Here is a 10,000-nt window from a genome sequence, read left to right on the forward strand (position 1 = left end):
GAGAGAGAGAGAGAGAGAGAGAGAGAGAGAATCTTGTTTACCTGTCCAAAACGTCCCATCTCATTAAAGCTAACCATATACAAAGGATGCACACACACACACACACACACACACACACACACACACACACACACACACACACACACACACACACACACAGAAAACATTACATATAAGGGAAGACGAACAAAACAAAGGAAACAAATAAAAGATGTATACAAAGAAAGACAATGTAAACAATATTATTACATCGACTGAATAAACAACAACGAAAAAATGTTTCCTCTCGTTCTTCAATAAAAGCAGAAAAAAAAACAATTCGTGTATCTAAATCTTTTCCTCCCCTTTTTTCCTCCCTTCGTTCTTCCTCCAATCTACTTTTACTTCTCTTTACCAACGCTCCCTTCCTTCTCTTTCATTTTTCCCTCTTCATTCTCCATTCCTTCTTTTCTCCTTTCATTTTTCATCTTTCTTGCCACCACTTCTTTCTTTTTCTCTCATTTCTCTTCCTTCCCTTACATCTTTTCCCTTCATTCTTCATTCCTCCTTCTTTCATTTATTCTTCATTTCTCTTGCCAGCTCTCCTTTCCTTTCCTCTCATTTTCCTTCCCTCCCTTACATATTCCCCTCCATTCATTCTCCATTCCTCCATTTCTCCTTTCATTTTCATTTCTCTTACCACCAGTCCTTTCCTTTCCTCTCCTCCCATTTCCTTTCATTTACTCCCATTCATTCCTCTATCACCACTCCTAGTCACTCTTTTGGTTGTTTTATCCATTAATTATCATGTTCCCTTGTTCATCCATTCATCATTTCATTCCAGTTCTTTTCTTTATTGTCTCTTTTCTTGCACTGATTCTCGTATATTCTGCTTCATTCATCATCTCATCTTGCTCAGTTTCCCCACAGAATTCTTCCCACATAATCTCTTTCATCTTAATTGTCTTTTTTTTTTGTTTTACTTGGCTAACACTCCTCTCGTCTAATCTCCTGCATTTCCCATAATCCCTTTCGTCTCTATAGTTCCTCACCATCCTACATATATTCTTTATCTCCCACTACCTCCTGTTATCTTTCTCTTTGCCTCTCCATATTCCTCCTCACTATTTGTTTAATCATTCTCTTCCATTCCTCTTCTTTTCTTTTTCGTTCATTCATCCAACCGACATTATATCATATCTCTTCTCTATTACCTCCACTAAAAACTCTACTGTTATCTCCTCTTCCCATTGTTTTATTTACCCATAATTCCCCTTATCGCTACCAATACTCTCTATCTCTTGTTTACCTACCTACAATCCCACAATCTCACTCCAATGACTCCTTATCCTCATTTCTTCTCTCTTCCTCTCCCTTGTTTTATTTACCAAGAAACCCTCATACTGCTGCCACTACTCCCTATAGCAAGTTTTCATTACCCATCTGACTCCGACCGTCAATACTCTCTATATTAAATGGTACGGTGATTTTAAGCCCCTCTGTACCATGACGCGTTTCCATATTTATCCTGCTTACTATTTGGGGCTTTTATATATCTTCAGAAATACATGTGGGGGATTGAAATGGTGAAGACTGCGGCCATTAATCTTCTCATCTCCATAGACCTTCGCTGATGTTAATAAAATTATATATTCGTACACAAATCTCGGGGTAAAAATGTGTCCCAGTATTGAAGAGGTTAATAAGCGTTAGATGCCAAACGCACACAAACAAACACACACAAACACACACACACACACACACACACACACACACACACACACACACACACACACACACACACACTCAGCATTCCATGAAAACATCGCGTGTGTCAAGCGAGAATTCCAGCCTGCATTATTTATTTCCAGGCATTTCTCCCTATCTCTCTTATCTCCTGCCTCGAGTACTTAGCCGCCGCGCTGCTCCTCTGTCATTCTGTCTGTCCGTTCCTGCTCCTTTTTCTCGACCGCCCCCCTCTCTCTCTCTCTCTCTCTCTCTCTGTTTGTATTTTGTTTTTATTATTTTTCTGTCTTTTTTTTCTCCCTTTCGCGGTTTTGTTTTTGTTGCGTGTCGTCGTATTCTCTCTCTCTCTCTCTCTCTCTCTCTCTCTCTCTCTCTCTCTCTCTCTCTCTCTCTCTCTCTCTCTCTCTCTCTCTCTCTCTCTCTCTCTCTCTCTACTACTACTACTACTTTCATGAGAGAGAGAGAGAGAGAGAGAGAGAGAGAGAGAGAGAGAGAGAGAGAGAGAGAGAGAGAGAGAGAGAGAGAGAGAGAGAGAGAGAGAGAGAGAGAGAGAGAGAGAGAGAGAGAGAGAGAGAGAGACTAAAAATAAGCTTCAAAATTTTAATCCACCACACGACTCCTGCTTCCCTTCATGTTCCCTCCTCCCCCTCCAACACCCCCCCTCCCTTCTCCCTCCGTTTCCCCTCTTCCCATTCACTTTTCTTCTTCCCTTCCTTCTCCCCTCCTCTTCCTTCCCTATGGAGATAAAATGGCGGCTTTCTATCACGTTTTTTGGTACTGGAGGAGGAAGAAGAGGAGGAGGAGGAAGAGGAGGATGAGGAGGAGGAGGAGGAGGAGGAGGTATTCAATTTGAGTCACGCGTGTATTCGGGGATGGCGGAAGAGAGGGGAACAGGGACGGGAAATAGATTTGGGAGGGAGGGAGAGAAGTGGAGGGGAGGAGGAGGGGAGTAAAGAGAGGAGGGAAACGGGAAGGGAAGGGAAGGAAAGGGAGGAAAGGAGAGGGAGAGAGAGAGAGAGAGAGAGAGAGAGAGAGAGAGAGAGAGAGAGAGAGAGAGAGAGAGAGAGAGAGAGAGAGAGAGAGAGAGAGAGAGAGAGAGAGAAACTTGCATCATATATAGTAGTAAAGTTAATGATCAGTTTGCAAATTTTTTTTTTCGTGTTGCATCACCTTCTACAAAAAAAAAAAAATAAATAAATAAAGAAAGAAAGAAAACAAATATCGAGTCAACATTATTCTGAGTCTAATTTATCAACACCATCTTTCTATAACTGGACAAAGATGGACATTGTAAACATTTCTAGAGGACTGCCAATGAAATGCACTAACAATCTAACTAACTAATTAACTACCTAACAAGCCACACTCACCAGGCAGCCAGTCCTTCACAACCTATACTTTCCATGCCCTGCCCTCCCAGCACACCAGGATAAGTAGAAGAAACGCAGGCAGGAAGGTAATGACTATCTAACTAACAGGCCATCTACTCGTCCTTCATATTCTTTACTTTCCCATCTCCGCCTCGCACATTATGATAAGTAGAAGAAAGGCAGGCAGAATGGCAAGAGGGTAGGCAGGTACACAGACAGGTAGGCAGGTGGATGGGTAGGCAAGGTAGGGTAAGGTAAGGTACTGTAAGGTAGAGGTAGGGTAAGGTAAGGTAAGACAGACAGGCAGGTAGGTAAGGTGGCAGGTGACAGGTGATGGCAAGCAGGAGTCATTTGTAGGGAAATTAACTCACGGGGATCAATTCAAGAAGACGGTTTTTTTTTTTCCCATGTAATTTTCCGCCTCGGTTACTGTACGTTAGAATGAGCTGTCTCACATTTCTTATTTGCTTTATTTATTTACTTTTTTTGTGCGAGACTAGACAAAGTAACTAAGTAACTACATATTGGAAAAACAAACCTATTAAGCTTAGTATTTCCTTAAAACGTCGATGAAAGAGTAAAGTCAATTAAAATGAGTTGACACGTAGGTATATAAGTAAATCAATATATGAATAGAATTAAACAGGATATCTAAGTCTGGCTAATTTAATACCGTATATTTTTTGTACACCTTTTTAGAATAATTTCGGTAAGAGATGAGACAGAGAGACAGAGAAGAGAGAGACAGAGAGAGAGAGAGAAAAAAAACAAAAAACAGATTGAGTACCAGAGTTATCCAAGTTACTATCTATTATCTCCATTAATCTATCAATCAATCTATCTATCTATCAATCTATCTGGCTAATATAATTCCGTAAATTTCTGGTACACCTTTTTATAATTTTCAGTAGTAAAACCTAGAAAGAAAAAGAACAGATTAAAAGCCCCAGTGTTATCAAGTTACTATTTATTATCTCCATCCATCTATCTATCTATCTATCTATCTATTTTCATTCTCCTGTGGCATGTAGTATTTTCTAAGATAAGTTTATGGATTCCTACTCATTCACTTATTTGTGTCTAGCCAGCCACTACACACGAGCTGACGATCTCAATACAAACTCAGTATGATCTAACATAAACATTTCTCTCTCTCTCTCTCTCTCTCTCTCTCTCTCTCTCTCTCTCTCTCTCTCTCTCTCTCTCGCATAATTATTTCTACAGTTATTTGACCTTTCTTTTCACCCTATTACACATTCAATATACTGCAATACTAAACATGAAAACCGTGTTAGCTAAAGAAACAAAATGCCAAGTTTCCTTTAACCCCTTCAGTACCACAATACGTTTTCATATCTATTCAGGATATCCTTAAGCAACTTTATACAGCTTCAGAATCTCATGTGGGGATTAAAATAGTGAAGATTATGGACTATTAATCTTCTGACCTCCATAGAACCTTGCTTGTGTAAATAAAATCGTCCAGTCACAGCCAAAACTCATGGTATAAATGCGTCCCAGTTCTAAAGGGGTTAAAATATAGATAGATACCTTTGAGTTTACGTACATCAGTCAACATACACGAAAATAGAGAGAGAAAAAAAAACTCAAAATACTTATTCATTTATACATATTTACTTATTTTTCTTGTCCATTATAAAAGTTGATGGTCTTGACACAACCTTGGTAAAGAATTCCGTACCATAATAAACGTGTATATATTCTCTCTCTCTCTCTCTCTCTCTCTCTCTCTCTCTCTCTCTCTCTCTCTCTCTCTCTCACAACATTATCATTTCTCCGCATATTTGATCCTCCTCTCTTTTCCTCGTCTTGGATTTTTCTCTCTCTTTACGAAACCTTCCCGTGTCGCCGCCGTGCCGTCTCGCCGCGCATTCCCGCCATACCGCCTGGACTTAACGGGGATGGAGTCGCCTACTTGTAAATGATAATGACGATGATAATAGGTAAAAAAAATATATATAATGCTTTATCATGTGTACGCATAATATGACCATTTTTATTATATCTCCTCTCGTTCCCAACTGACCCATAAGCGAGAGAGGATAGAGAAAAACACACACACACACACACACACACACACACACACACACACACACACACACACACACACACACACACACACTCACACATACACCTCCATTTGTGTGTGTGTGCTGGAGGAGAAGGTAGGAATGGGTGTGTTTGTAGTGAAGGGGAGAGAGAGAATGTGATGAAGAAGAAGAAGAAGAAGAAGAAGAAGAAGAAGAAGAAGAAGAAGAAGTGAGAGGAAAAGAGTGTGGAGGGAAGAGAGAAAGCAAGGGGAATGAAAAGAGAAAGGAAGGCAATGAAGAGAGAGAGAGAGAGAGAGAGAGAGAGAGAGAGAGAGAGAGAGAGAGAGAGAGAGAGAGAGAGAGAGAGAGAGAGAGAGAGAGAGAGAGAGAGAGAGAGAGAGAGAGAGAGAGAGAGAGAGAGCACGCCACAAGAACTAAAACAGACCTCACTGACTCATAACTCACGAAAAACCCAACGCAATAAGCTCACGTTCCCGAGAGCCTGAGATCACTGGGTTGCTCCGGGGGTCAGGGGGCGGCCGCGTGTGTCGCCCCTTAGACCCTCGGGGCGCCACACTCCTGCAGAAGAGGAGGGGAGGGGAGGGGAGGGGGAGGAGGGCGGAGGGCGAGAGGGGTTAAAGAAAAGAACTGGTAATGATGATGTTAAGAAGTTATGTTGAGTGTATTTAGGGTTCGTAATGAGGTTTGTGTGTGTGTGTGTGTGTGTGTGTGTGTGTGTGTGTGTGTGTGTGTGTGTGAGTGAGACGCTTTTTCTTTTTTTTGTTTTATGTATGGTGTTTCTGAACTATTGCCTTCCTTTTCCTATTCTTTTCCTCTTTTTTTTCTTTTTCTTCTTCTTCCTTTTCCAAAACTGTCTCGGAAGGTGTGCTGTTGTTTGGTTAGTCTATGTAATTGTGTGTAATTGTGTGTAATCTTCCTCTTCCACATCTTCCTATTGTTCTTCTTCTTGCTTGTTTTTTTTTTCCTCTTTGTCTTCATCGTCCGCCTATATGATGTTTTTTTCTTCCTTATTACCATTATTGCCACTCTTTCTTCCGTTTACCATCATCATCATCATCATCATCATCACCATCAATAAAATAATTATAATGAAACTCTAGTCTTCATTTTCATTATCATTACTGTCATTATTTTCTCTTTACTTAATCTCAACGTTTCATTTTTCATCCTACCTGTTTTATTCTGCATCATTGTTACTCCTCAAATCACCTTTCTTCTGATAACTACACTGCCAAGACTGACATTACCATCATTACCACTACGCACGGTTTCCCTTACCAATCTTCTCTCGCAACGTCTCAATCTTTATCCTATTTGTTTTATTCTGCATCAATCTTACTCCTCAAATCAACCTTTCTTCTAATACCTCCACTACCACGACTGACATCACCCATCACTATCGCTACGCACAGTTTCCCTTTATCCATCTTCCCTTATGTATACTCCTCTCTCTATCTCTCTCTCCCTCTCCTCTCTCTCTCAAGCCTTCAAAACTAACATTATCACAACCACCATATCAATACATCAAACCATTAAATAATATAAGAAGTCACCTTATTCGATTTAATCCATTCAGTGCTATGACGCATTTTCATATCAGTTCTGGTTATTACTTAGTGATTTTATACAGCTTCAGAAACTTATATGGAGATTAGAATAGTGAAGACTTTGAACATTAATCTTCTGACCTCCATAGATCTTTCCTAATGTAAATAAAATCGTCTAATCGCACCCAAAACTCATGGTAAAAATGTGTCCTAGTACTGAAGGGGTTAATGAGGTGTTGTGGTTATGTGTCCAGTAACCAGAGAAGAAAAGAAGGTGGCTGGATATGATTTAGAGACCGGGAGGAGGAGGAGGAGGAGGAGGAGGAAAGAGAAGAAGGGGAAAGGTCCTTGTTATCAGTACACCCCACACCCTGTCACTTGACACACACGTACATACAAACACACAAAGGATGGAGTGTTGTGAGGTGTTGTGTTTGAGGTAGAGGTCAATGTGAGGGATGAGAGTTGAGGAAGGCGTTGTCAAGGCACTTCACTCTTTATCAAACGCAGGCAGGAGGTTCAGTGCGAGTAAGAAAGGGATTAGAAACTTTATAGAGAATCGGAATGCTTAAAAGAGGATTTGAATGTTCATATTAGGAATTAGAATGTTTGAAAAGGGATTGGGATGCGTAAAATTAAAACACAAGCAGGAGCTTCGGTGCGTATAAGAAAGGGATCAGAAACTTTATAGATGATCCGAATGTTTTATAAAGAGAATTTAAATGTTCATATTAGGAATTAGAACATGAAAAGGGATTGAAATACGTAAAATAAATCACAAACAGGAGGCTCGGTACGTATAAGTATAAGAAAGGGATCTCAAACTTTATAGTGAATCGAAATACTTATAAAGGGAATTTAAATATTCATAGATTATAATAAGCTAAAAAGAAAAAAAAAAAAGAAAATACAGAGCGAAGAGAAAGAAATTTGGAGAGGAAAACTGGAAGGAGAAAACAAAAGGAATGGAAAGGAAAATAAGGGAAGAGGATAGAAAAGAAAGGAGGAGAAATGGAGAGTAAGAGACGGAGGAGAAAAATGGGAGATATGGAGGGGAAAAGATGGAGGAAATAGAAGAGAAACGTATATAGATGGAGGAGAGAGGAAGAAAAGAATATAGAGAGAGAGAAAGATGAAGGGCATGAGAGAGAGAGAGAGAGAGAGAGAGAGAGAGAGAGAGAGAGAGAGAGAGAGAGAGAGAGAGAGAGAGAGAGAGAGAGAGAGAGAGAGAGAGAGAGAGAGAGAGAGAGAGAGAGAGAGAGAGAGGTGGATGGCATTAGAATACGGAGAGGAAAATAATAAGAAGAAGGGGAAAAGAAGGAAAGAAAGCGAAGAACAAGAGGGGAAAAGAGGAAGATGAGAAATAGAAAGGGGAACAAGTTAGGGGGACAAAGTAAGGAATGGCGTAAGGAAGAACAAATATGAAGAGGGGAAAAAAGTGTAGAGAAGAGAGAGAAGCGAGGAGGAGGGGAGGAGAGGGGAGGAGAGGGAGGGAGTTAGGAAGGGTCAGAGTTCATGACGCGAAAGTTTGGAAGTCGAAGGGGGCGCCGCGGGGATCAGGAGGGGTCAGGGAGGAGAGGGAGTGAGGGGGAAGGGGAAGGGATGAGGGGAAGGGGTGTTGAGAAGAGGGAGGGGAGAGGGAGGGAGGGAGGAGGGAGGAGGAGGGGATCAGCTATAAGGTTCACACAGGTAATTGGGTTTTTCGGTTTCGCGTTCCGGTATGTGCTTCAGGTATGGTGTGTGTGTGTGTGTGTGTGTGTGTGTGTGTGTGTGTGTGTGTGTGTGTGTGTGTGTGTGTGTGTGTGTGAGAGAGTGTGTACGCTTGGTTATGTTAGGTTACTTAAATTTGAGTAAGTTTCGTTAGATTACAGTTCTCTCTCTCTCTCTCTCTCTCTCTCTCTCTCTCTCTCTCTAAAAAGGTAAACAGATCAATGAATAAGAAAGAAAATTAAAGTAAAACAAAAGAAAAACATAAAAAGTCAAACAATCAAGAGAGAGAGAGAGAGAGAGAGAGAGAGAGAGAGAGAGAGAGAGAGAGAGAGAGAGAGAGAGAGAGAGAGATGTAGCAGTAGTTGAGCAAAGCCACAGTTCCCACGAGTAATTTGAAGGAAGATGATGCCAGTTTCCCGTTTTCTCCGCTAATGACAACACTGGTGGAGGCGAAACTCTTCTAAAAAATTACTTGCTACTGAAAAAAAAGAAAAAAAGGTGATAAATAGAGAGAGAGAGAGAGAGAGAGAGAGAGAGAGAGAGAGAGAGAGAGAGAGAGAGAGAGAGAGAGAGAGAGAGAGAGAGAGATTATAAACACACGAAAGAAATGATGAAAAGAAAATATATATAAAATCAAATCCAGTTGCGGAAGAAAGAAAATGGAAACTGGAAACAAAGAAAAGGAAAATAATTGAAAGAAGGGAAAGACAGAACAAAAAAATAATTAAGGAAATCACGAAGAGCAAAAAAAAAATAAATAGGCAGAAGATGGAAAGACGGAGAAATCAAACACACACACACACACACACACACACACACACACACACACACACACACACACACACACACACACACACACACACACACACACACACAGAAATAGTATCACAAAATTACTACTATTTACCGCCCACAGGTCTCTCATTAACATGCTTGCCTCTCCTGACGGTGGCGGGGTGAGGAAAGGTGCGGGGCGTGGGAGGGGTCACGCTGGAGGAGGAGGAGGAAGAGGAGGAGGAGGAGGAGATAGGGAGAAAGATATGTTGTAGTAAGAAAATAAAGTGGTACTAAGAAAAGAAGAAGAAGAAGAAGAAGAAGAAGAAGAACGAAACTAGAAAAATAAACAATGAAAAATAGGGGAAAGATGAACAAGCAAAAAAAATAAGAAGGAAAAGAAAATCATAATAACAACAACAATAATAATAATAATAATAATAATAATAATAATAATAATAATAATAATAATAATAATAATAATAATAATAATAACAATAATAAGACAACAACGACTACAAAGACGAAGAACAAGACCAAAAGGAAGACAAAACACGGAAAGAGACGAGAAAGAGAACGAAAAAAAAAAAACAGAAAAGGAAGAAGACGAAGATGAGGAAGAAGAGAAGGAGGAAGAGGAGAAAGAAGAAGAAGAGGAGGGAGAGAGAGAGAGAGACATAAAAGAGAACGAAAAAAAAGCAAAACAGGAGGAAAACGAAAATGAGGAGGAGGAGGAGGAGGAGGAGGAGGAGGAGGAGGAGGAGGAGGAGGAGGAAGAGAAGATAAAGGTCAACATAACCGT

The 10,000-nt window shown here is 40.4% G+C and overlaps 1 protein-coding gene and 1 long non-coding RNA gene across 2 annotated transcripts in view; one reads left to right on the top strand and one right to left on the bottom strand.

The window, feature by feature from the left end:
* The window catches only part of LOC123498802, a 132,735-nt gene that overhangs the window by 107,424 nt on the left and 15,311 nt on the right, over positions 1–10,000 (bottom strand). The gene's annotated exons all lie outside the window — the stretch shown is intronic.
* The window catches only part of LOC123498796 (trithorax group protein osa-like), a 100,782-nt gene that overhangs the window by 66,440 nt on the left and 24,342 nt on the right, over positions 1–10,000 (top strand). The window lies entirely within an intron of this gene.

Source organism: Portunus trituberculatus, chromosome 48 (genome assembly GCF_017591435.1).
Source record: "Portunus trituberculatus isolate SZX2019 chromosome 48, ASM1759143v1, whole genome shotgun sequence".
In the NCBI taxonomy this organism is placed as follows: domain Eukaryota; kingdom Metazoa; phylum Arthropoda; class Malacostraca; order Decapoda; family Portunidae; genus Portunus; species Portunus trituberculatus.